The sequence below is a fragment of the Eumetopias jubatus genome, unplaced genomic scaffold (genome assembly GCF_037043125.1).
Source record: "Eumetopias jubatus isolate StellerSeaLion01/CBP00866 unplaced genomic scaffold, mEumJub1_p1.0 scaffold_6, whole genome shotgun sequence".
Classification (NCBI taxonomy): domain Eukaryota; kingdom Metazoa; phylum Chordata; class Mammalia; order Carnivora; family Otariidae; genus Eumetopias; species Eumetopias jubatus.
This window is the reverse complement of record NW_028274812.1, coordinates 85,176,882-85,204,568: the sequence shown is the minus strand read 5'-3', so window position 1 is coordinate 85,204,568 and position 27,687 is coordinate 85,176,882.

Genomic DNA, 27,687 nt, shown 5'->3' with positions numbered 1-27,687 from the left:
ACTTAGAGCTAGTTTCTTTTTTTTTAATATTTAATTTAATTTATTTATTTGACAGAGAGAATGACAGCGAGAGAGGGAACACAAGCAGGGGGAGTGGGAGAGGGCGAAGCAGAATCCCTGCTGAGTAGGGAGCCTGATGTGGGGCTTGATCCCAGGACCCTGGGATCATGACCTGAGCCGAAGGCAGATGCTTAACCAACTGAGCCACCCAGGCACCCCTAGAGCTAGTTTCTTAACTTCTATTGTTCTCAGTATCCTGATCTAAAACAAAGGTGAGAGTACCCTTCCTGGCCACCTCATGGAGTTTTGAAAATTGAAGAGATAATATGTATAAAAGTCTGAACACTTTTCCCTACAATGCTGCAGAGTACAAGACAAGCATTGAACGTATTAGTACTGCAAAGCCATTTGTGTATTATCACACCTGTATTGCTCAGGGAAAGATTCTTAAAAAATAATATCCAGACCTAAGTTCAGCACAAGAGAGACTGTGTTGACATTAATAAAACTTAGATTAAACAAAACCATTTCCTTGCCTTAATCCAAACTTCCAGGTGGCCAGGATTCATGCACCCTGGAGTCCCTCTATGGGGCATTCACTGTATTCAGTGTGCTCATTGGACATTTAAAGCTTCTTCCATATGTCCATATTTTAGACATTGACTTTGGAGATTAAGCCAGTGGTTCTCTTCAACCACAGCCAGTAAGTTAATAGGAAAATACTCCAGTCTTTTTAGGATTTCTTAGGGTTGTAATAATTGTCCTTTATCTATAATCTCATATTTTCATTTTCAAAATTACCCACCAGATTTCCATGGCTTAATGTGGAATGTCCCAAAAATATGCCTTCTTTTTTTAAGTAGGCTCCATGTGGGGTTTGAACTCACGACACCGAGATCAAGACCTGAGCTGAGATTAAGAGTCTGATGCTCAACCACTCAACCAACTGAGTCACCCAGGTGGCTCAACAAATATGCATTTTAAATAGACATTTTTGGAGAGAGTAATATGAAATATGTCATATTATATCTTAACTCATTTTTGAGTCATGAAACATTTGCAAAATGCTTAGATCCCTGTGAAATAAATCAATGTGTTCTATGTGACTGATTCAGGTACTAAGTGTAGAAATTCTGATTTGGAACTCTGTGTAAAATTAAAGTCCCAGTCATGTTTTTAAAACATTAAGACGTGGGTGATAGAAAGCAAAACTACGAGTGTTTCAGAGGAAAGTCACCATCTTTGAAGATCATTCTTTTGAAACCAGAATTTAAATTTTTCTCACTAATAATTGAAAGCAAGTCTATCTTATGAAAATAAAAAGTAAGTATATACAATTCCAAAGCCACAAGCTTGAAAATATATGCCAGGGGAAAAAAAAAGTTGTTTCTGTTTTATTACAGATTCTTAGGTTGGGTGTAATCAACATTTGTTTTATTGACACTTTTTGCAATTTAATTGCTGCTATAGTCACTCTCTAAAGACTAAGCAATTGGTCCTCTGTATTATTAAAATAGCTAATCTACATCCCAGCTTTGTCATCCTTTCTTGCCAATAAGCTTAATAACATTTCTCCCTAAAGGAGCATTTGCATACTTGTGGTATGTAAAATACAGGAATTGGTATATAGAGCTATAATTGAGGAAAAATATTACTTTGCCCCCCATCTTTGGAAGGGCCCCATTTGAGTGTAACTTACATTATTCTCTAGCATTATCCCCAATCACCCTCTGTGCCATCTGGAAAGTAGGAAGCCCTGCTTTTCAATATGTGTACTGATGAATGTAGGTTCTTGGAAATCATCACAGTCTCAGATAATTAAAGGGAGCCCCTCTTAGCCCCTTTGCTCATCTAAAAAGCAGAGCTTAAGTGTAAATTCTAGGACAGAAGTGGCTCTTTATGACACTCACAGGCACATGCTACCTAGCCCCTATGTCCTACCAACGATGGGACAAAATAGCCCACCTGGGTATAAAATGAGAAATCAGAGTTATGAGAGAATTCTGATCTTCTCTTAGGTCTTGAGCGAGTAATTAGGCCATCTACACTTTTAAGGAGGCAAGAGATTTAGATTTAGACCTGCAGAACTGGAGGGAAGCTTAAAGCTTAAAGTCCAACTCATATTAAACAAAGTAACTGAGGCTCCACGAAGTTAGGTGGCCTGCTCAAAACCATAGAGAGAATATCTAGTGTTGGTGGCTTTCAGGTAATGATTAATATTTCCTATCTTGGAGACTCTACTGACACGTTTCCATAAAGGAGGAAAAACATTCAATTAGAAACCCATCAAAACCAAGCAACCAGCCAACCAGCCAACCAACCAACCCACCCACCAACCAACCAACCAATCTGCCAACCTGCCTAAAGCTCCTTGTTTATATGTGTGTGAGAACATAAAATACGTGCCTCCATAGTCTCAGAGTGGCCATGTGGCGAGAGAAGGGGCTATACCTAAGAATTTGTATGTGTATCATCAGCATTGTATAGGATATTGAATTTCCTCAGGAATATTCATTATTCCTTGAGGATCTGTGAATAATATGTAGGTATAGATAGCCAGTGGAGTAAGTTTTCAAAGGACTTTGAGATCCTATTTTGCAACTTCTTTTCACAGTTTTCATTCATGTATGTGTATTCCCAACATTGCTATAAAATTTTGCATTTCTATAGCTCAACTGGGTCTTACGTTAAAACTTACTCATTGGAAGTAGGAATATAGAATTTGTAACAGATTAGTACTTACAGTAACTATAATAATACCAGTAAGAAATTTTAATCTGCACATTTTGAAGGTCAAAGTAACAGTTGGTTTTCAAATCACCTATAATACCATTATCATAATGTCACTATTTTTGCACATTTGGGGCTGTACTCAGAAACAAACCAAAATTTGTTTTTTCTGGGTGTATTCTTTTTTCTCCTACTCCCTATACCTCAAATGATCACAAAATAACTGATCAACTTGGGGGCCTGGGTGGCTCAGTTGGTTGAGCGACCGCCTTCGGCTCAGGTCATGATCCTGGAGTTCCGGGATCAAGTCCCACATTGGACTCCCTGCTCGGCAGGGAGTCTGCTGCTCCCTCTGACTCTCTTCCCTCTTGTGCTCTCTCTCATTCTCTCTCTCTCAAATAAATAAATAAAAATCTTTTAAAAAAATAACTGATCAACTTTTCTTATGGAGTGGTTTTTTAAAGATGTGTTAGTATCCCATAGAGGTATTATAGTGACAAAAACAACTTACCCCCTTTTTATACCATTTTTCTCACACAAACTGTGTAACGTTCTGTAAATTGGTTTAAATACTGGTGCTTACTTCTCAAGTGCATCTGGTACCCCTAAGCTGGCACCAGCTATTGTTCTGTAGCCATAATTTCCCTAACTCTAGCGATAAGACTAATGATAAATTGGAATAATAAAATATTGTTGAGGAACCCAGACCGAAGAAAAAGTAACTGCTTAGTTCCTAGCTCAAAATCATACTTCTACTGTGAATAAATCATGAATAAACAAATTGTATATATACACCTCAGCTTTCAAAAGTCAGCCTAAATCAGTTGTTTTTTGGGAAAACTATAACACTCTGACCATTTCTCAAACCTTGTCTTTTTGGGTTAAGGTGATATACATGCTAAGTGTCTCAAGTTAGAAGGCCTTGAAATAGTGGCTTTTATAATGCACTATGTATAGAAGGAACAAAAGCCACCTTAGCAAATTCATTCTGGTAAAAACAACTACCATAAACACTTTTTTGAATACCATTGCTTAGGCATTTTCATTATTGAAATGTCTTGACTGACGCATAATCATAAATAATTCATTACTATGGAAGGAAACCCTAGGGAGAGGGAGGATGTTTCTCTCTCTCTCTCTGTGTAATTTTTTTTTTTCTGTCAGAGGAGCCTATATGGATAGAATAATTTAATCTGATATATTCTTGTTTCAGAGTGATTAATTTATGAAGAAATCAATAAATCCAAAATGGTCTATCTTGAACAGCTGTCTGAACATATGGAGGAACATGAGAGAACACTGTGCTGGTGGTTGAGGGGCTGAAGGGAAGAAGAACAGGGAAGAGAAAGAGTACCACTCTGGAAGAAACTTATATCTTGTTAATTCTAGTATGAATTCTGTGATTCTTTCACCACAACCCTCTGTTTCTCCCAAACAAACAACACTTTAAACTCTCTTTCCTCTCTTCTTGAATTGGTATATTTACTATGATATAGCTATTTTTTTTTTACACTGTAGGTGTAAAAGCATATCACAATATAATTTAAAGCTATGTAAGAGATCATTATTTAAGACTTAGAATGAATGTTCTGAATGCTGATTTTTGATTGCTCCATTATCTTTGAAGTTTCTTTGTCTTAGTTTAAAGAGGAAATGTTGATTCATGTTTAGAGACATCAATGCAGGGGGTGAAAAGATGATGATACGCATAATGTGCTATTGTACATTTCCAGTTTTCTGGTGAAATTGACTATGATAGGGTTGAAGTTCTCAGGGTACTTAGAATCATCTAATTCAGACAGACTACAAGATGAAAACAAAAGTGGTTCCTGGGTAGGGAGGAAGTGAAGGTGAATGATAAACAACATGTAGGGTTAAGAATCATGGATGGAAGATAAATTCACTTGTGAGGTTTAGAGTGATCTAAATTGCTTGAAAATATTGACCACAGGCTATTAGAAAGTATAAGAGCAAGTCAGTTTTCTCCAACTTTGGATCTTAATCTTTCATGTGACACTATATTGCGATAAATGGAATTTGAAAAGATTGAGCTTCTATGTCTGGCTTATTGTATATTCATTACATCTGAAATAATTGGTGAAATGTACTTCCACTCCCCGACTGAAATATACTAAATATTTTGTATATTCTACATTTGAAATGGAAGGATCCACATGAGTTCTAAGAAAACAAATCCTGGATTATTTCCCAAAAGTGATAATAACAACATTATGTGACCATTATTGTCATTTGTAAATATAAGTATGATAAATGCAACAGCTGCTTGAATGAACTTAGGACTGTTGCATTTTATTGATGAGGGAAAGGGTTCATTGCAGCACTTGGAACAATGTAAGCTCTGCTTGGTTGTGACCTGTTAATTGATCAGAAAATCTAAGCAGAGTAAATCTAAATAATATCTTCCTACACAGTAATTTAAAAACCACTTACTTGTTTCCCATACTGTCTCTGATTATTGATTTCAATATATAATAGGATGTGGGGCCATTTAAATGACTTTCCATTAGGTATCATTAGCCGCATATAAGATGCCAGGGTTCATCCAGAGACATTATTCTCTGGAGAGTATCTTGATGCCATGGCTGTTAGAATGTACTTCCAAATGATATTCAGGCTTTTGTGTGTGTGTGTGTGTGTGTGTGCAACTTCTGTTTGTAACTTTATTCAGATGAATGCATCATTATTCATGGTATTACTACAGCAATTTTGAAATACTAGTTTGGCTGGATCTTTATTATAATTTGCATGTGATATATAATTTACAGAACATTATAACAGTAAAAATTGTACACATTAAAACTAGTGGAAAGAATGAGTCAAAATTTTGTGTATTTTGAAAGGCCCAGGAAAAATGGCCTTCCATTTTGTTTTCATAGTCAGTCAGTAAGGTATCTCAATGCTCAACCTGAACAGTAGCACCTCTAGTGCTAACAATTGCAGACACTGCTGAGAACAAAGACGACGACCATGCACTCACAGATGAGAAGGGGCAGGCTAAGTGTCTCCTGCTTGAGCAACTAGATTCTTTTCGTTCCAAAAAATGAAATTGTCCTTAACCTTGTTTTAGGTTCTGCAACCAGTTTCTGCATACTGAGGCAAGTGGATGAAAAGATGATGGATTGGTCATTATTTTGAACCATCTCTCTTCTTGTACTTCTACTTTCCATTTAAAACACGAACAGTGATGACCTCAAATTGAGTGTTTTTACTTTAAAGAGGACATTATGACCACATAGTGCATCTTTTTAAAAAAGCATTAAACAAATGTTCTCATCACTGTGAAAACAAAGAGGGTGTATAGATACTTTAACGAGAATCATATATTCCTTTAGTATTGAGTTCCTTTTGTTCTGATCCTGCTGGCTCTTGGCCCTGGGCTGTTCTAAAATCCTGTTGTGCACCGGAAGTAGTGCTTCCTGTGGCTTCTGAAGCCTTGGCTCTTCTCTGAGTGCTCTGCCTACTCTACAGTTTAATCTTCACAGCAATCTCCTGAGGTATGTGTTATTGCGATCTTGTCAATATCTTAAATAAAAGTTGATACACCAATTTCGGTTGCTCATCTTTTCATATTAAGAGCTATCTGTATTTCTTTTTTGTGAACTGTCTGCTCAGGTTCTCTCCTTTTTTCTATTGGATTTTTTTCTTCTCAGTTTGTGGGAGCTCTTTATATGTTAATGAGGTGAGTTTGATATGTTATATTAGTGGCAGATATTTTCTCGATTTATTTGTCTTTTGACTTGGCTTCTTATTTTCTTTTGCTATGCAGATCTGTGTTTGTGGACTATGTAATAAAATGTATCGATCTTTTATTCTATGGCACCATGGGCTTCCTTTAATGTAAAGTTAAAGCATATCAAAAAACGCCTGTGCAGGAGATGCATAAAAGTCATAGGTTTTAACCTGCTCCAATGTGTATCATATTTTCCCCAAAGAAATTGATTTCTGCACAGTGTGTGACTTGAAACTGCCAAGAAGGTTAATGCCCTAGGCCTTGGCTACAGAGTAGGATTTAAGCCTGTAGAGTTATAAAGCCAAAAGATATTTATAATGGATTTTTGGAAGGTGCCCCTCCCCTCCTTGGGAGCCATTCTGCATTATGGCTAAGCTTTCAGCCAAATGTTCATTTTGGGGAGCAGAAGATGTAGGAGAAAAAAGATAGGCAGTTTAGAGAGGAATCTGCCAGCAGAAATTGAATCCTATTTTCTCTAACAAAAACCTTTGTGAAAGGTTTCAAGTAGACCAGTTTTATTGATGAAAACCCAAGATTCCTCTCCAGATAAGAATAATGATAACTATAAAAAGTGCTTTGCATACACTTAAAATTTAATCCTCTCAACAACTTGATGAGTAGGTAACATTAGAATCTTTATTCTGCAGACAGTATGAGGCTTAGAAATATTCAGTAACTTACCCAAGGTTTTACAGCTAGTAGTGAGAGACAAAGTTGAGAGTCTAACACAAATCTCATCCGATTCCAAAGAGCAGGATCTTAGGTACAATCCTAGCTACCTCTTTGGTTATAGAGAGGCTAGCCTAATTTTTCGAGGCCAAGTTGCCTTTAACCAGGTAATTGAGCTTTGAGGGGAAAGCACGACTCTTTCTGTGTCTACTGGTGATATCAAAGTTCCCTGAGGTTTTTTTCTTCATTGGTTTTCAAATAGTAATAAAAAGGGTTCTATGGCAACATCATATTCAAGTCTGAGTTACTGTGAGCTGTGGAGACAGCCACTGTTCCGTTCATCTTTATGTTCCTAGTGTCTAGCACAGTGCCTGGCCTATATATAGTCAATGGTGTCTGCTGATGTATGTATGAGTGAACACATTCTCTCCTCATTATCTTCCTACTTACATAATTGATTTTTTGGTTTTTAATTTATTTTTTGACTAGTTAATACATTTACATGGTTCAAAATCCAAAAGACACATAAGAGTAGGCAGTAACCCCTTTGCTCCAACTAAGTTCCATCTACCCAGCTCCCCTCTCCATAGGCAATCTTATCATTGATTTCTTGTGTATTCATGCATAAATTTCAAGCATATTTAAGCAAAAATCAATATATATCCTTTTAACACAATCTGATTCTTAAAAACACATATATTCAGTATAAGGGCTTATTGAAAACTTGAAACTTGTTAGAGAAGTAGAAGGAGAAAAAAGATCTAATATCTAGATAATCCACTAGAAACATTTTAGAGTATTTTTCTCCATCCGTGGAATTATTAGCTACCTTTAGTTCCTCTGTTTCATGCTGCTTATCCCCGACTTTAAGTCTGACCCAGGTGTTAACAAGGAACGGCTAAACAGCACACTCTGGTAAAGTTTCAGCTGGATTGCTTCTAACTCTGCCCACTGCAGTAGACGGGGCATTTTGAGGTCACCCACAGGAGGCCACTATAAAATGGTGACTTCTAGGGAGTAAAGGTTTTCATTTTCTGACAGAAACCGTGGCAGGATAAGGACATGAAAGACCCAGTTAAGGATTTTGCTGCAGGCATCTTGAGGGGGAACTTCTGCAATATCTATTCACATTTGCAGAGATGAAGTCGGGAAGGATGGAGATTGGAACGGCTGTGTATGCAGAGACCGGGAACACCATACAGTTAGCCTGTCAGCTCTAATAAGTGAAAATTCTGAGTCTTTGTGGGAGAGCATGTATCAGTGGGGTTACATGCTGGTGTGAAACAGAGAGATGGATCAGTGGTGAACTTTGCACAATGACAGAAACGGAGAATACCGACCAAACCTGAATCTTCAGTTTGTTTTTTTAAGCTAAGAGTTACCACAAGCTAGGGGCTTTATTGGTGTTCTAATTGGAGGAACTGGTAATTTACACCCTACCTCCAGCATAAATATGTTGGGATAGTGTTGGGAATATGTTGGGATGCTGCTATTGTGTGTGTGTGTGTGTGTGTGTGTGTGTGTGTGTAAGTGCACACATACAGAATTTTAGTACATTTGACATTTTCCATGGGTTCAACCAATTTTCAACCCATCACTTTTTTTGGTTTGGTCTGTTGTTTTTAAGATCAGGATTAAAAATCCACTCATGTGTGGTTCAGAAAGGTGTCTGGATCACGGGAATTCAAACACAGTTGTGGTTAACATGAGTCCAGAGTGGACAGACCAGGTAAGCTGCAGCCCTTATAAATTGGTGTCTGAAGATGGTAGAGCTCTGTCTGGAAATACCACAAGCCACACAGACATTCTCCAAGGTTCTGTCTGGTAAAGCTTCTCTCTTAACTTTCAGCTTCAATGAATTGAGACTAATATGTTCAGTGAAAAGAGCTAAGACATTCTTGCTGTAAGTCAGAGTGTAGAGAATATCCATGCAGTAATTTCACAACAGGAATGTTACAAAGTAATTGCTTCCACTCCCCTAACTGTTGTCCCAGCTCCTCTCAGTGCACTGTGGTGGTTGGTTTATTCCTCTGCCACATTAACCTCTTAGCAATGTGATGAAGGCTGGGACCCTAGGACCTTAAAAAGTGTCTGGCGCATAGTACCTGTTCACTAAATATTTGTTGAGTAGATATTGAATACATTTGCGTTTTTTAAAAAAGAATTAGGACAGTGAAGATGAAGTGCAAACATTGCTCTAGTGACCTCACATAAATGATAATCTTTCTAGATCTCCTCACCCCTCTTCATTACCTATCCTTTGATCTTTTGAAATAAGGTTCTTCTAGGCCTTCTGGTTTACTATCTTGAATTACTTCAAACTGTTCTAATAACCTTTGGCAGATTAATATTTCTAAGGAACAGATTTAATCACGTTACTATCCTGCTTAAAACAGTATCTTTCGCCTTGGCACTCAAGAACCTCTGCAACATACCCCCTACTGTTTCTGTTTTCCTTCTCTCTGCGAAGCTCAGATCTTGGTCCTATTAGGCTAGGTGTCTCCCCATTTTCCAGGCAAGCATCACACCTTCCTGCGTGCATACCTGTTGCTGTCTGCACGTGCCTAGGGAACTCCTATAGTGTCTGCCATATGAGATCCATTTAACCCCTTTGCGATGTCTTTCATCATCACTACCTCCTCCCCACCACACGTGATCTCTTCCTCCTCTACCTTATGGTGCATCTTCCTACATACTTATCTCATTGTTCTCACTCTTGAATTATTGGAATCTAGAGACTGAGGTTTGCTTATCTTTCCATTCCTTATGACAGTGTTTCCCACATTCCAGGAGATAAGAATGATGTGGGGCTCTTGTTACCTGGAAATCCTGATTCAGTAAGTTTGGATTGGGCTTCAAGGACTTAAAAATAAGTGTTATGGATGATCCTTAATAGGTAAGTTTGGGAAACTTCTCTAGAGCCTTGAGCAGATCACCTTACACATGTGAGTGCTCAGTAAATATCTGTTAAGTAAATTCAACTCCCTGTGTCAGAGGAGTAGGCAGCCCCATATATACATATATACAAGAAAACAGTGTCAGGTTTACACTTGACTTTGAACACACAACAATATTGCAGGAGTAGTTTAATGAGACTCTCATGGAAGATGATAATTTGAATGTGGGAACAATAATTCAGTTCTGGACAAACATCCTTTCTACCGATTGTAGCATATGGGCACAATCATAGAAAACGGAGTAGGTACAAAGCATCTTATTAAAATTTCATTCAGAAATGTTCAAATAAAGTTGTTTATTTCCTCGTAAGACTAACAGTCACAATGGAAATAATTAAGCTGTTCATTTTCTAAAGGGAGCCTCTGAGCTCTCATTTATTAGCCCATGGTAAACCTCACCACTTCACTTCCTTAAAATATGTAGCTTAAGAAGCAAAAGCGATTTACCATCCGGAATACTGCCTCATGATATATGGAAAGAATTGAAGACACATTTAGAAAGAAGACATTTAGAAGATCACACTGCCATTTGGTTTTGATATATTGGATTTTACTCATCCTTATTTGTACATCCACTTGACCTTTTTTGCCCCCAGTTAGACATCTTTTCTTTACAGCAGGAGTCTGCACACTGCCTTCTGTTTTTGTGTGCTTTGATTTCTACTTGCCCCTACCAACAGCCCAACTTTCTCCCTATAACTGAATTCAAATTATTGCGAGAGAGACTCTGTTAGATCCATCTCACCTCCATTTTCTTTTTTTTTTTTTTTTTGATTAGGAAGAACTTTCACACCAGTCTTCTTTCTAGGTGTTTGGGAGACTTTTAGACTAATTGCCCTTTCCTTAGTGTCTTTGTGGTCCAAACATCTTGGTGGAGGCACCAAGTATTTGAAATGACCAAGGGCCATTGTCCTAAGCAAGAGCCAGTGAATGGGAACAATTAAAAGGCATGGAGAGGGCAGGGGTGGAGAATTCTGAGGCTTGGTTACTCTGGGATGTCTATCTACTGTATTTCATTCCTTCTTTAATTATAAATAATCATTTAAAGGTCATTTTCTTGGCAAATATATTTCTCTATTATTATAGTATTTATATACATATGAATTTTTTTTCCTAAAGACACATGCAAGTCCTTAAAGTACGAACTGTATTATCTGAAAATGATGTTAAGTAAATAATATTACCCACCCCACGGGTACCTAGACATAAGTAGGGCAGACATCCATGGAGTATTCTGGATTTTACTGTTGCCTTTCTTTTTCCTATTCCTTCTTGACCTTTCCCTATGACTGGGAGGACCCTCTCACATTAATGTTTGCAAGTCCAAGGCAGAAGAATTAGTGGAGTGTCAGTAAGTACATTTGAGCTAAAAGCTTCAAAGATCGAGGAGACAGAGACAGTTATGAGACAGGGACAGGAGAAGCATGGAGCTAATGTTAGTTGACAACAGCAGCTGTGCCATGCTGGGGAAGGGCTCACATCTACTGCCAGCCACCATCTTCTGGAAATCTGGTTGCACCTGGCACAAACCCAGTTCTGCAGATTTTGTGAGGCCTGCCCAGAGCCTGCCCACGGTTTTGGCTTAGTTCTTTTAATTCTCTCTATGCCTCCTCCCTTCTAGGGGGTCCACACATGCTGCCTCAGTCTTGGCCACATTAGCTTGGGTGCAGAGCCCCATCCTGTTTCAGTTACTTGTTTTTTAAATCCTCAGATTTCAAACACTGCCTAGATTTTAGTGACTCTCCTGAGAGTTTAGGAATTGCAAGGAGGGGTCTAATTAAGGAGTGCTCAGCCTCCCACTGTCTCCCTGGTTCTCCCTTTCCCTCTCCTCTTTGGTGCAACTAGAAACCCCCCCCCCCTTTTTTTTCTCTGTCTTGCATCTTCTTTGCACAGTCAGGCTCCCTTAAGGGGTGTATCAATACGTCTCCTTGTGAGCTAGGGATGGTTTTACCTTAGAAATGGGATTTGAAATCAGTTTCAGCCTTCAGGGATTAGTCAAAGCATTCCCTTCCTACTGAGGCATCTTTAATTGAGATTAAATGATGGTATGAGCAGATGTTTAATAGGGATGAGGAAGTGGTGCAGGGATGAGACACCATAAAAGGATACTGAAGTTAGAGTAAAGCGAGCAAAGAAAAGGGTTAAGACCCAGTGACTCAAACTATTAAATAAAATGTATGTCTATAAAAGAGATTGATATGAAGGATATGGGGAGGTAAGGGTGTGTTTTTCAGTTTATTAGTCACTCAGTTAATTCCACAGACCAACTTTGCTTCCCTCTCATCTTTTCAACCTTCTCCAAAACTTTCCCCTCACGTCCTTTTTGAAACGAGGCTATTTGCCTAGATAACAATCTAAATTTGAGAAATCAAACAATTTTCTTTTCTTTTTTTTTTTTAAGGATTTTACTTATTTATTTGACAGAGAGAGACACAGCGAGAGGGAACACAAACAGGGGGAGTGGGAGAGGGAGGAGCAGACTCCCTGTGGAGCAGGGAGCCCGAAGAGGGGCTCCATCCCAATACCTGGGATCATGACCTGAGCCGAAGGCAGATGCTTAACTGAATGAGCCACCCAGGCGCCCCAAGAAATCAAACAATTTTCTATATTGGGATATAGGCAAACTTTTAATACTTTTAAGATGATAGTGAGTGAATATGAACTTTGAAATGGTGCACAGTTCAGGTATCAAAGAAGATTTGTTCTAGAAATGTAAGCTGAACAGAACCGGTAACAGATGGCTCAGCATCAGTGGAAGGTATTAAATGCATCTTTAATTGGTATTAAATACCTTCCTCTTCTGCAGAGAGCAGAGAAGAAAGGAGATTCACAAACACTGAAATGACTTGATTGTCTGAACACAGCCATGGTGCCTTTTTGTTGATCAAAATAACATATGTTTTTCTCATCATTAAATGTCCACCAAATTGCATTGAAACCTGAAAGAAGATTATAAACCAGAACCTGGGAGTGTGTAGGAAATACACGTGGGCGGGGAAACCAGCTTGGTTTTCTGGTCCTAGCTCTGTCACAGATGGTGAGGTCTTTGGGAAAAGAGGAAACTCCTCTCTGGTACTCTAGGTTTTTCATCCATAAGTTAGTAAAATCCCTGCCTCCCTCTCTCAGGGGGCCAACGAGCACTGGGGATGGTCAAATACTGTGAGCTCTTTAGTTTACAAAACATTTCCCTTAAAATATGGCCATCATGGATAATCAAAATTCTGAAAAGCTGTGATGTAAAGGGCAAATTCAGTAGCCCTGACAGCTCAACTCTGAAGTTGCCCCAGGTTAATATAAAATGATACATATTTAGGGTTTTAGTCATAAATGTTCAGAAAGACTTTTGCCATGTATTTGAGATCAAACAGAAAAGTTTTAGAAATAAAATGAGCTAGATTTTCCAGTGGTTGATAAATGTTACAGTTTTTCTCTTTGTTTTATTTTTCAATTATTTCCTTACTTAACTTTTCCTTTTCAGTATTTTTTTCTCCTAGGCTGCCAGCCATCAAGGTCTCCTTTTTACCTTTTGAAAAGAAGTAGGGATAATTGACAATGAGGGCTACAGATCCAATGATTAGAAAGGAACTAGGATTTGTTTCTTCTTGCCTTGGTAAAATCACAATCTCAGATTAAATATATTAAGTCACTTATAATTATACAGTTTTTTTTAATCTAGCTCTCTGATTATCCAAATAAAACCAGAAAGAAAAATCTGATAGAGCATATGTTTTTAGGGAAGAAATTCTCAGCAGGGACATTTCCATTTAAGTATAATTAACATTAATCTGTAGAAAAGTAAATGGCAAAAATGATTAATTATTTTCAATGTATTTCAGTTTTTCTAAGATGATTACTGAGCAAGAACTGTGAAATTTGCTTTTGTTAAAAAAGATGGACATACCCTACCTTTTATCATTTAAAACTGCACTTGATAGTGTATCTAGAAATGAACAGTATGTCATGGACCAGATGCTGGCAGCAAAATAACATTTCTACAAGTCTGCAAATATTAAACCGCAGATTAGAAAATCATCTTGAAAATTCCAGGATTATTATTTCTCATAAAAATTATGAAAAGGAATTAAATTAGCATCTTATTTAAATGCAAACCAAAGATTTTTAGTAACACCTGCCAAGACACAGGATTACAAAGGGAAGCATTTTCACTTAAGGGCTTATTATTTTGTTCCACAGAACCAATCTTGGGTGACTATTCATCACAATTCATTCGGAGACATTCTTTCAACAACTCAAGCAAAACAGGAGGTACACAGGATAGTCTATAAGAACTGTTCAGAAACACTTAGATAATAACACTTTATTAGGTCCTACCAGAAGATAATGAAATGTTCTTACCAAAATAGAAACACTTGGGCTCTGACCCAAGTTCGGTCCTTCATTATCTAATGCTTTATAAGGGTAATGCATGCTCTCAGAGCCCTGCAGTTCCTATAGAAGTATACACAAAGAATAAACTGTCAAATTATGGAGCAGTAGATGATGCAGGGTATAGAAATATCTGAACACCATCATTAAGCAAAAAATGCTATATATTTAAGTGAATATACCATGTATTTATTAGGTGAATAATATGTTTAGCTTCCAGTTCTTAAAGAGCTGGAAGGGCTTAAGTAGGGCTTAATATAGCAATGGTTAGACACAGAAGTTAGGACATTTAGGGCCATTATTATTTTTTTGATGATGTTTTTCATTGAAGTTTAAAATATATACTTAAATACAAGCAAGACTCCTCATGAGCAAAATACACCAGGGGCACACTATCTCTTATGGAAGGTAAAAATTTTACATGCCACACTTTTTACTATGACTTCAAGAAATATTAGGAAAATTCTTTGCTATTTCCTCAGTTCATTTGTAAGGAACACGTGTACCCTAGTTAGGTGAGGCCCCACCTGATACAGCGGCTATTTAAAATGCGTGTTTCTATGATGGTTGCTTGAGAAGCTACAGGCAAAGTGTGCTGTAGGGCTTCCAGGTGAAATTTTCAGAATCACTGATAATGGGTAATACTAGAATACGAAAACTTGAAGAAGCTTTAGGTACCATCTAGGGCAGCACCCATCTCCCCTCTTTCTCCTCTTCACACAAGCTTTTTTATGTTATTTTTTCCCCCCAGATGAGCACACTAAGGATCGCAGGGATTAAAGGGATTAAGTGATTGTCTCAAGATCACAGAGGTTGTCAGAAGCAGAGCTGAAACTAGAACCAAGGTCTTCTCATTTGGAGGCCAGGCCCTTTTCCTTCAAACTCTCTGCTCCAGTAATGCAGTTCACAGCACACATAGCAGTACGTCCTGGCAGGGTTTTTGCATGAATCGCACACGCTCATTTCTACTCTTCTCCAGAGTATGGGAAACCATTTCCAGAGAAGTTGCATTTCCTTTTTTTCATGGAGTGTAGTTCAGGTGTTAGAAGTCACGTGGTATATGCACCCCAATGTTCATAGCAGCAATGTCCACAATAGCCAAACAGTGGAAAGAGCCAAGATGCCCTTCAACAGACGAATGGGTAAAGAAGATGTGGTCCATATATACAATGGAATATCACTCAGCCATCAGAAAGGATGAATACCCAACTTTTACATCAACATGGATGGGACCGGAGGAGAGTATGCTAAGTGAAATAAGTCAAGCAGAGAAAGTCAATTATCATATGGTTTCACTTATTCATGGAACATAAGGAATAGCCTGGAGGACATTAGGAGAAGGAAGGGAAAAAGGAAGAGGGAGAAATCGGAGGAGGAGATGAACCATGAGAGACGATGGACTCTCAGAGACAAACTGAGGGTTCTAGAGGGGAGGGGGTAGGGGGATGGGTGAGCCCGGTGATGGGTATTAAGGAGGGCACGTACTGCATGGAGCAATGGGTGTTATACGAAAACAATGAATCGTGGATCACCACATCAAAAACTAATGATGTATTGTATGGTGACGAACATAACATAATAAAATAAAATTAAAAAAAAGAAGTCACGTGGGATCATCATAGGAATTACTCAGCTGTGTGGTCTTCCAGAGCTTTACTTTTCTTCCCTCCTTAATCAGTGCTTCTCAAGCTATTTGGTTATTATCTGGTTATTATCGTTGTTGTTATTTTTTAAATTGCCAATGTTCTTGCCACGTTTGAGTTCTAGGACATTTGAACTTGTTTATATCCCCATGAAGGAGTCAAGGCTACTGATCATGCACTTGGCTATGCAGCACTGTCAACTTGCTATAAAAGTCTCTGAATGTTTGCCCTCAACTTCTGCACTTGACAAGTTGGGGAAAAGTAGCAAATAGTTTGCAAACCAGTCTTGGTCCAGGACCATACTTTGAGTACCACAGGTGTATTTATAAGATGCACTTATAAATAAAACGTCCCCAAGTAACACAGGAGGGACTCCAGCATTCTCTCTTGCACCAAGTTCCTCCCCACCCTCACCCTGTGCTCAGCAGATGGCATTGATTTCTCCCTGAAAAAACAGGAGCTATTAAGCAGGGACCTTCTTCCTCTTCATGCTCCCTAACCCCAGATTATTCTTCTAGATCACTAAACTTCTAGATAAATATCCTCCCTCAGCTTTAAAGAAGGAGGTGTCCTTTCTTAAATCTAGTTGGGTAGGATAATTAAGGACATTTTCTCCGGAGCCAGGCTGCCAAGATTTAGGCCCCTATGTTTTCTCTACAAGCTGTGTAATTTTCAGCTGTGGGACCTTGTACTTGCATTTCTTTGTCTGTAAAGAACTTAAAATAGCATCCAGTGTGTGGTAAGTACTCAATAAGTGTTAGCTATTATAATATCCAAGACTAACCCTGCCCTCTGAGCTCTGGATCTGCTTCCCCACCTGTTCCTCATGGACCTGATGCTATCAGTAACAGCTCTTTCCCCTGGTAACTTCAGTCTTCCATGCTTGTGATGTTATATTCCTTGCATTCACATTTAATGCCTCCCCATCCTTTTACAGTTACTCTTTTAGAAAAGAAAATCTAGACTCAGTCCTTCTGCTTCCTTACTTCTCATTTATTCTTTTTTTCCCTCATTCATTTAAAATATTTAGTGTGTTAAAGGAGGTAAAGTGTGTGTTTTGTTTTTTGAGAGAGAGTGTGCACGCAAGCAAGGTGGGGAAGGGACAGAGGGAGAGAGAGAGAGAATCCCAAGCAGACTCCATGCTGAGTGTGAAGCCCAAAGTGGGGCCCAATCTCACGACCCTGAGAGCATGACCTGAGCCAAAATCAAGAGTCAGAGGTTTAACCGACTGCACCACCCAAGCACCCCAGAAGGAATATGGGAAATTTAAACCACAACAGCTAGAAGTGGATGCTGGGCTCAGTGTGAAGAAAATCAGCTGCATTAGGCACAGATCTAGCTGGACATGCTCAAGAAAATCAACCCCTTTGATGAGGTACTTAGCATCTGGCATGATTGTCTCTTGGGCATCATTCGTAGCTTCAGGCTGAGTCTCCTCCACAATGATCCAGTTAGCTGGAATGAGCTTAATATGCTTGGAGGCAGACAACTTTGTTGTTCATGACTTGCCCAATAAAATGGGATTCAAATTTCAGAGGTATTGACTTGTTCCTTATAAAAATCACCTTATTTGGAGTTTTTGACATAGAACTGTCTTGAACCATTCTAGAGACTCAAAATTTTTCTTGGACACATATTTGACTATAGGATGGAGGCTTTCCTGACAGTCCACAGCAGCACAAAACAGAGTTTGAGAAAGGTGAGCTTAGTCATTGTCTGCCCAACACAACTGATGAGGACAGAGGCATGGCTGATACCCAAGAAAGAAGAGATGAGTCCTATCCCAAAAGATTGCTGTTGAAGCCATTTGTTGCTTCTCATTGCTTCTTATATCTCTGATTTTTCATTGGGAACATTCTTATTGTGCCCAAAGAACACCTCTTAGTATTTTATTTGCTGATGACAGATTCTCTGATCTCCTTTGTCTGAAAATATTTTCATTTTACGTTCATTTGTGAAAAGATATTTTTACAGTATATAGAATTATAGGTTCACAGTTATTTTCTTTTAGCACTTAAGTACATCATTTTATTTTCTTCCGGCTTCTGTTGCTAGTTCTTTTTTTTTAAAGATTTTATTTATTTATTTGACAAAGAGATACACAGCGAGAGAGGGAACACAAGCAGGGGGAGTGGTAGAGGGAGAAGCAGGCTTCCCACTGAGCAGGGAGCCCAATGCAGGGCTTGATCCCAGGACCCTGGGATCAAGACCTGAGCTGAAGGCAGATGCTTAACGACTGAGCCACCCAGGCACCCCTCTATTGCTAGTTCTTATATTAAGAACTAAATTGTCAGTCTAGTTGTGGCTTTTAAAAAAATAATCAGTTGTTTCTCTTTGCTTGCATTTAGGATTTTTCCCTTTGTCTTTGGCAGTTTTATTTTGATGTGTTTTGAAAAAAAAAAACAACCTTTTTTTATTTGTCCTGTTTGGAATTTGTAATTCTTCAGTTTTTGGCTTGTAGTTTTTAATCGGTTTTAGAACATTCTCTTCCTCAACACCTCTTTAAATACTGTCTTTAACTCACTCCCTGCCTTTTCTCCTAATTGAACCCATTTACAACTTCCCACTGTGTCTTTTATGTTTCTTCCTTCTCTTCTGGATTTTTTCATCCTTCTTGAGTTTCTATAGTTTATCTGAGTAATTTCTTCTTATTTTCCAGTTCACTAATTCCTTTTTCTTTTATTTGTTTATTTTTTTCCAAGGTTTTATTTATTTATTTGACAGAGAGACACAGCGAGAGAGGGAACACAAGCAGGGGGTGTGGGAGAGGGAGAAGCAGGCTTCCAGCTGAGCAGGAAGCCCAATGCTGGGCTCAGATCCCAGGACCCTGGGATCATGACCTGAGCTGAAGGCAGACACTTAGCGACTGAGCCACGCAGGCGCCCCCTCACTAATTCCTTTTTCAACTGTGCTCAAATCTTTTACTAAATCCATTCAGTAAATTCTTCATTTTGGTTTTTGTATTTTGAAGGCTAGAAGTCTCATTTCTTTCTTTTTTTTGTATCGTTTCCAGAACTCCATAAAAATTATGTTTTATCTTTCATCTCTTTCAGTATAAAACCTTAGTTATTTTAAAGGCTATGTCTGATAACAAAAATATTTGATTGGAGTGTCTGTGGGTGCAAATATTGTCCCCTCCTTTTTTCTTGCAGATTTCAATCATGTTGCTTTATCTCCTTGTGTACCATGTTATTTAAAGTACCAGATACTTTCCATGTATGTATTCTATGTATTTAAAAAACTTTTATTGCAGTATACTACTCGAGCAGAAAAGTGTACATATCTATGTAGAGCATGTTAAATTCCTACAAACGAAACATATCTATGTAACTTGCACCTAGATTAAGAATGATAGCATTACCAACACACAGAATCCCTCTCTGAATCTTTCTAGAAATTATTTCTTCGTTCTTTTGTCATCCACCCACCCAAGGATAACTACTATTCTGTTGTCTCATGGCATGGATGAGTTTTTGCCTGATTTTTGGACTTTATCTGAATGAAATAATGAAGTATGTATTTTTTTGGTGGTTTTTGCTTTTTTTTCCACTTAACATGTTTGTGAGCTTCATCAGTATTATTTTATGTAGTAGACGTCTTCTGTTCATTTCCACTACTATTTTGTATTCTATTGTGTGAATTTGTCATAATTTATTTAGCATTCAATTCTTTATAGTTTTCAGTCTGGGTCTTTAACAAACAGTGTGGCTAAGAATATTCTTATATATATATTTTTATGACTATATGTACTGCCTAGTTACTTTTGATTGCTAGGTACTGTGTTAGCAAAAAATTTTGTAGGAATTGTAGAAAAATTTGACACTTAGGATGTTATTTTTCTCCAGAGAAAATTTACATTTGCTTCTGCTTAGAACAACCTTCATCTAAAAATTGGAATGATTCTAGGCTGAGTTGCTGTCCCTGTAAGGGCCTGTCCATGGCTGGGTCACTCTGGTATTTAGAGTGCTGGACTTTGTGGGTCCTAACTCAAAGTTAGCACGCCACACATGGTCCCACAGGACTCTCCTTTCTAAAACTCCTCTTTCTTGCTTTTTATTCAACTGGCTCATTTCTAGTTGCCTGCTACTTTTCTGGTCATCATGTCTCAGCTTTCTCAATATCATTCATTTTCTGTGGGTGGGCCATGTTCATGACTTCAGCTGCCACCAGGATGCTCATGTCTCCAAGATCCTTTCTCCTGAACTCTAGAGCAGTACTCAGTATTTTCTCCTGCTTCTTGTATTTTTCCAGTAGATGTCCTGTGGAGTTTCAAACTCAATGTGTCCAAACAGAACTCATCATTTCCGTCAACTCTTCTAATTACAGGCCCTGTTTCAGGAAATGGTCCTGTTGTCTCCTTAACTGTCCAAACCAGGGAGTCATCTTAAACTCTTTCTTTCTCATTTCCCTCATTCCATCAGTCTCCAATTCTATAGATTTTGGCTTTAAGTATACATGCAACTTTATGTTTTAAAAAATATTTGAGCTCAAGTAATATGTGTTTGGCTATGAGATTCACAAAGCAATAAAACAAATGAGAAGATACTTGGGAGGTGTTCAGATGGCAAGGATGGGGCTTTGTGACCATGAGGTAGGCATGGGATGGCTCACACTATACTAAACCTCTCAGAATGCTGCCCTTTAGTATCTAGTCAAAGGACCAGATACTTTCCATATCCTCCTGCCCACATACTCTATTAAAATACATATCCATCTCCTAGGCATACATTATTCTTACTGTCCACCCCATCTGAGTCACCAGCTCAATGCGATGTATATTTCAAAGCCTGAAAATAACAAATTATGCATAACTTGTAGATCCATGTGCAGAAGGTAGCTTGTGTGTTGATGAAGTCTTTCTCTATTTCTCCTTTGCCTTTCCTAAATTCTTTTTTTAACTGAAGTATAGTTGACGCATAATGTTGTGTTAGCTTTAGGTGTACAACATAGTCATCTGACAGTTCTATACATTAAGCTATGTTCACCATGGTTAAGTGTAGTTATCATCTGCCACGATACAAATTATTATAATTGACTATATTCCCCATGCTGTACTTTTTATTCTTATAGCTTATTTATTTTAAAACTGGAATTTTATATCTCTTTGTCCCCATCACCTGTTTCACCTGTTCTCCCACCCCCTCACCTCTGGCAACCACCAGTTTGTTCTCTGTATTTATGATTCTATTTTTATTGATGTATGTTTGTTTGTTTTTTTAGATTTCACATATAGGTGAAATCTTATGATATTTGTCTTTCTCTAACTTATTTCACTTACATAATACCCTCTAGGTCAATCCATGGCAAGATCTCATTCTTTTTAATGGCTGAGTAATATTCCATTATATATATGTGTGTGTGTGGGTGTGTGTGTGTGTGTGGGTGTGTGTACACACACCACCTCTTCTTTATCCATCTATCTATCTATGGACACTTAGGTTGCTTCCATGTCTTGGCTATTGTAAATAATGCAGTAAATATAGGAGTGAATATATTTTTTTCGAATAAGCATTTTCATTTTCTTTGAGTAAATACCCAGTAATGGAATTACTGGATTGTATGGTATTTCTTTTTTTAATTTTTTGAGAAACCTCTATACTGTTTTCCATGGTGGCTATAGAAATTTACATTCCCACCAACAATATACCAGGGTTCCCCTTTCTCCACATCCTTGCCAACACCTGTTATTTCTTGTCTTTTTTATTTTAGCCATTCTGACAGGTGTAAGGTATTATCTCATTATGATTTTGATTTGCATTTCCCTGATGATTAGTGATGTTCAGCATCTTTTTATGTGCCTTTGACCATCTGTATGTCTTCTTTGGAAAAATATCTATTCAGTTTCTCTGCCCAACTTTTAATTGGATTGTTTGTTCTTTTGGTGTTGAGTTATATAAGTTCTTTATATTTTGGACATTAACACCTAATCAGATATATCATTTGCAAATCTGTTGCCATATAGTAGGTTGCCTTTTTGTTTTGTTGATGGTTTCTTTCACTGTACAAAAGCTTTCTTTTTTGATGTAGTTCTGATACCTTATTTTTGCTTTTGTTTCCCTTGCCTGAGGAAACATATCCATAAATATGTTGCTAAGGCTGATGTCCAAGAGATTATTGGCTATGTTTAAGGTCTTTTATGGTTTTAGGTCTCATATTTGGTCTTTTAATCCATTTTGAGTTTATTTTATGTATGAGGTAAGAAAGTGTCCGGTTTAATTCTTTTGCATGGAGCTGTCCAGTTGTCCCGACACCATTTGTCGAAGAGACTGTGTTCTCCCTCTTGTTTTTGCCTCCTTTGTTGAAGATTAATTGACCATATAAGTGTGGGTTTATTCCTAGGCTCTCTATCATGTTCTATTGATCTATGTGTCTAATTTTGTGCCAGTACCATACTGTTTTGATTACTATAGCTTTTTGATATATCTTAAAATCTGGGATTGTGATACCTTCAGTTTTGTTTTTCTTTCTCCAGATTGGTTTGGCTTTTCAGGATCTTTTGTGGTTCCATACAAACTTTAGGGTTATTTGTTCTAGTTCTGTGAAAAATATTATTGGTATTTTGATACGGTTTGCATTGAATTGGTAGATTACTTTGGGTAGTATGGCCATTCTGACAATATTAATTCTTCCGATCCATGAGCATGGCATATTTCTCCATTTGTTTGTGTCATCTTCAATTTCTTTCATCATTGTCTTATAGTATTTAGACTATAGATCTTTCATCTCCTTTGTTTAATTTATTATAATTAAAATATAAATATAAATTACAAATACATTAATTTATAAGTATTTTATTCTTTTTGATGTAAATGGGATTGTTTTCTTAGTTTCTCTTTCTGCTACTTTGTTATTAGTCTATAGAAATGCAACGGATTTCTGTATATTAATTTTGTGTCCTGTAACTTTACTGAGTTCATTTATTAGTTCTAATAGTTTTTGGTGGAGTCCTTAGGGTTTTCTATATATAGTATCATGTCATCTGTAAATAATGACAGTTTTATTTCTTCCTTACCAATTTGGATGTATTTTATTTCTTTTTCTTGTCTGACTGTTGCAGCTAGGACATCTAGTACTATGCTGAATAAAAGTGGTGAGAGTAGACAACCTTATGTTGTTCCTGATCTTAGAGGAAAAACTTAGTTTTTCACCATTGAGTATGATGTTAGCTGTAGGTTTGTCATAAATGGGCTTTGTTATGTTGAGGTATGTTCTCTCTAAATGCACTTTGTTGAGAGTTTTATAATGAACAGATGTTGAATTTGTGAAACGGTTTTTGTGCATGTATTGAGACAATTATATGGTTTTTATCCTTCATTTTGTTAATGTGATCTATCATGTTAATTGTTTTGTAGATATTGAAATATCCTTGCATCCCTGGAATACATCCCACTTAATAGCGGTGAATGATCTTTTTATTGTGTTGTTGAATGCCATTCGCTAATACTATGCTGAGGATTTTTGCATCTATGTTCATCAGATATTGGCCTGTATTTTTTTTTTTTTTTGATACTGTCTTTGTCTGGTTTTGGTAAATAGGGTAATGCTGGTCTTGTAGTGTGAATATGGAAGACTTCCTTCCTCTTCTATTTTTTTTGAATAGTTTGAGAAGAATAGGGATTAACTTTTCTTTAAATGTTTGGTAGTATTCACCTGTAAATATGGTCCTGGAATTTTGTTTGTGGGAATTTTTTATTACTGATTCAATTTTGTTACTAGTAATCAGTCCATTCAGACTTTCTATTTCTCCTTGATTCAGTTTTGAAAGGTCATATGTTTCTAGGAATTTATTCATTTCTTTTAGGTTGTCCAATTTGTTAGCATGTAATTTTTTGTAGTAGTCTCTTATAATCCTTTGTATTTCTGTGGTGTTGGTTGTTACTTCTCCTCTTTTTATTTCTGATTTTATATATCTTAGTTCTCTCTTTTTTTGTTGATGAGTCCAGCTAAAGTTTTATCAATTTTGTTTATCTTTTCAATGAACCAGCTATTGGTTTGATCTTTTCTATTATTTTGTTTAGTCTATTTTTCATTTATTTCTGCCTTGATCTTTATTATTTCTTACCTTCTACTAACTCTGGACTTTGCTTTTCCTTTTTCTAGATTATTTAGGTGTAAGGTTAGGTTGCTTATTTGAGATTTTTCTTGTTTCTTGAGGTAGGCCTATATTGCTATAAACTTGCCTCTTAGAATTGCTGTCAGTGAGTCCCAAAGATTGGACTATTTTGTTTTCATTTTCATTATTTTCCATGTATGCTTTTTATTCCCTCTTTGATTTCTGCATTGACATATTGGTTGTTTAGCTTCCATGTGTTTGTGTCTTTTTTCAGTTTCTGTTTTCTTTAATTCTTCTTCTGAGGTTTTGTGTTGTTTTTTTGTTTGGAGCATATTTCTCTTTGACTCTCTGTGTTTGTGACTATGAATTTGGCAGGACATCTACCTCTCCTAAACTTGAAGGCGTGGCCTTGTGTAGGGATATCCCTTTTGTAGACCATGTGAGCCTGGCAGCTTTAGCTGGCTGGCTAGAGCTGTAGCAGGCATGTGCTGGATTCTGGGGTACTTTGAGCTCTGGCCATCCTGGTGGGATGGCTGGAACTGAACTGGGCACTGCAGAGAGTGCCATGGCAGGACAGCTGAAACTGAAATGAGTGCAAGCTGGGGGGTTATGGGGCATTCTGTGCAAAGGGTTCCTTGGTGGGACAGCTGGAGCTGAAGTGGGCATAGGCCGAGATCTGTGGGTACTCCATGCAGGGGGTGCCCTGGTGAGTCATCTGGAGCTGAAGTGGGTGAGAACGTAGTGTGTCCTGGAATGCTTTGTGTTGATGTGGCCTTGGTGAGATGACTGAGCCTGTAGCTTTCAGGAATGTCCTGGTTTGTGTTGCACTAGGGCTGCCTCAATTGGGGACGGGGTGGGGACTGGGGCTGCTGTAGGTTAGGGGCCTGGGGCTCACTAAGGCAGCCAGCCTACTGGGGCCTCCAGACCTTCCTCCTGTCTGCACTATCAGGGTAGAGAGGGAACATAAACAGTGGCACTCACCTGACCCTTCAACCCAGGAGAGAATTCCAGCAGTTCCCCTGCCATTTGGCAGAGTTCTAGGGCTGGTTCCTTTATATTTTAGTTGTTCTTTTAAACCAAGGCAGGGCATCCAGGGCTGGTATGGGATAGGGGCTAGAGCTCACCTAAGAGCTCTAGAGCTGGTAGGCCAGCTGAGTGGCCCAGACCTTGTTCCCATCTACGCTATGACAGTGGGTAGGGAATGTAAACAGTAGAGTTTGCAAACCCCTCTGACCCAGAGAGAGTTCCAACCATTTGGCGGAGGGCTAGTTCCTTTATATTCTAGCTGTCCTTTTAAAATTATGGCTTTTTTTCCTGGGTCCCAGTGCAGATAAATCAGCTTCTGGTCCCTCAGTACTATCCCTCCCACAGCAATTCATAGTATAGGGGTTGGGGGTTCTCATCATTCTCTTTCTGGTTCCTCTATCCTCTGGTGTGCAGAAGCTGTTCAGTTAGCCTTCAGTTCTTCTTCAGGAGGAATTGTTCTATATCTAGGTGTGGATTTGCTGTATTCATGGAGGAGGTGAATTCAGGATCTTCCTATGTTGTAATCTTGAATCCTCTCCCTATAGTAAATAGGTCTTTCTAAATTCTTATGTTGTTTATACTACAGCATTCATCATAAATTATATGTTGTCTTTTTTGCTGATAGTTTCAAATGCGTTAATTTTGTCTCCACAGCTTAAGAGTTAGCTTCCTAGTGGGGTGGGGGTAGATGGGTGGGTAAGGCCCGTGTTTTCCAGTCCTTTGTATTCCTTGGAGACTAGCATGGGCTTGGACTGTATCGGGTGCCTGGTAACCATTTGTTATTTGACAGAATTAGTTAGTTTATTAAAAAATTGAAATCACTCAAAACCTGTAGGATTTTGACTCTGATTCATAAAAGAAGAGAAAGCTTGTTCATGTAGAAAAATTACCTTCTCTGCCTTTCTAAGTACCAATGAACATGTCTTGACCTCCTAGCCAAAACAAATTATTAATCACAATTCATGCTCCTTAAGAACTTGTAAATGGGGATAGAGGACAGTTACACATCAAAATAATTACTGATGTAAAATCAGTGGCTTCTAATATACTCACATTAATAAAATGACTTACAGCTTCCAATTGCTCTCATATTTCATTATGAACATGATTATATCTGGGATGATATCATCTCATAAGCGTGTAGTGACATGATTGCCTTTAAAAGATTCTTTTTAAGGTCCACACACAAGAAAATATATACCATCGATTACCATAATGTAAGAAAGAAGTCAGATATCCACTGGAAATGACCTCTTTAAAGAGATTCCTATGGGGGAATAACATGTGGAATTTGTGTTAGGCCCATGGGCAGCATGATGTCAAGGAAAGAAGCCAGGATGAGGAATCAGAGCTCCTGGGCCATATCTCACTTCTACCAATTGCTGTTATGATCTTGAATAAATCCTTTAATATCTCCACACCTTAGTTTTCTCATCCATAGAACAAGACTATTAATACCATCCCTGGCAAATTTTTAAACCTACTCATCTAATATAATACATATAAAAGAATTTCATAATCAGCTAAGTACCATAGCAGTGCAAGGGAGTCCTTATTGGGATCCTCAATCAGTACCAGAGTTGTGTTTACGAGGAAGGACTCTGCAGCCAAGTGGCTTGAATGTTAATCCCAATTAGCAACCTTCTCATTTTCTCATCTGTAAAATGGGATTATAATGATAGCACCTCACACAATTGTGAAGATTAAGGAAGATAACACATAAAAAGCACTAGCACTGCCTTGTACATAGTAAGATCTACGTTGTCATTAGCTACTGTTATTGCTAATTATTTTATGCGTGGTCTAAAAATAACAGGTAGTTTGAGATGTTATTGATATGCTGAGAAACACCTAGCTAAAGAATGAAACAATCCATTAAACAATTATTTTCTGATCTATAGGTTACATTTTTAGGGACATGGGCAGGGTCCCTGTCTTCCTGGACTTATATATGAATAGGATGGGGAGAGACAATGAATAAACAAAGAAAGAAATACATTAGGAAATGACTAAAATGGTGGATTCAGAAGGTGCTATGGATGTAATGAACAGTGTGTTGAGGCTGCCATCGTTTTGTGGTCAGGGAGGGCTGCTCTGAAGAGGGGATGTTCATGCCAAGGCCTGAAGGATGAGAAAGAACCTGCCATAAGGAGAACATGGGAAGAGAGTGTGGAGACAAAATCCCAAGGAGGGTAGGGGCTTGCAGACTTGGGAACAGAAAGGGGTGAGCCCCTGGAGCATAGCGTGGATGGCAGGAAGTAGTCAATAAGATTGGAGAAAGGGGTTAGTTCACATGAAGCCTTTTAGGTCATGGCAAGGAGTTGGATTTTATTCCATGAGTATCAAGAGAACTTTGAAGCATTTGTTTAGGGAAGGGATCAAAGAAAGTGATATAGAATATTTGATTATATATGCCAAAGGCCTTTCCAGATGAGTATAAGGAAAAACAATTAATTTAGGTAAATTATTTTG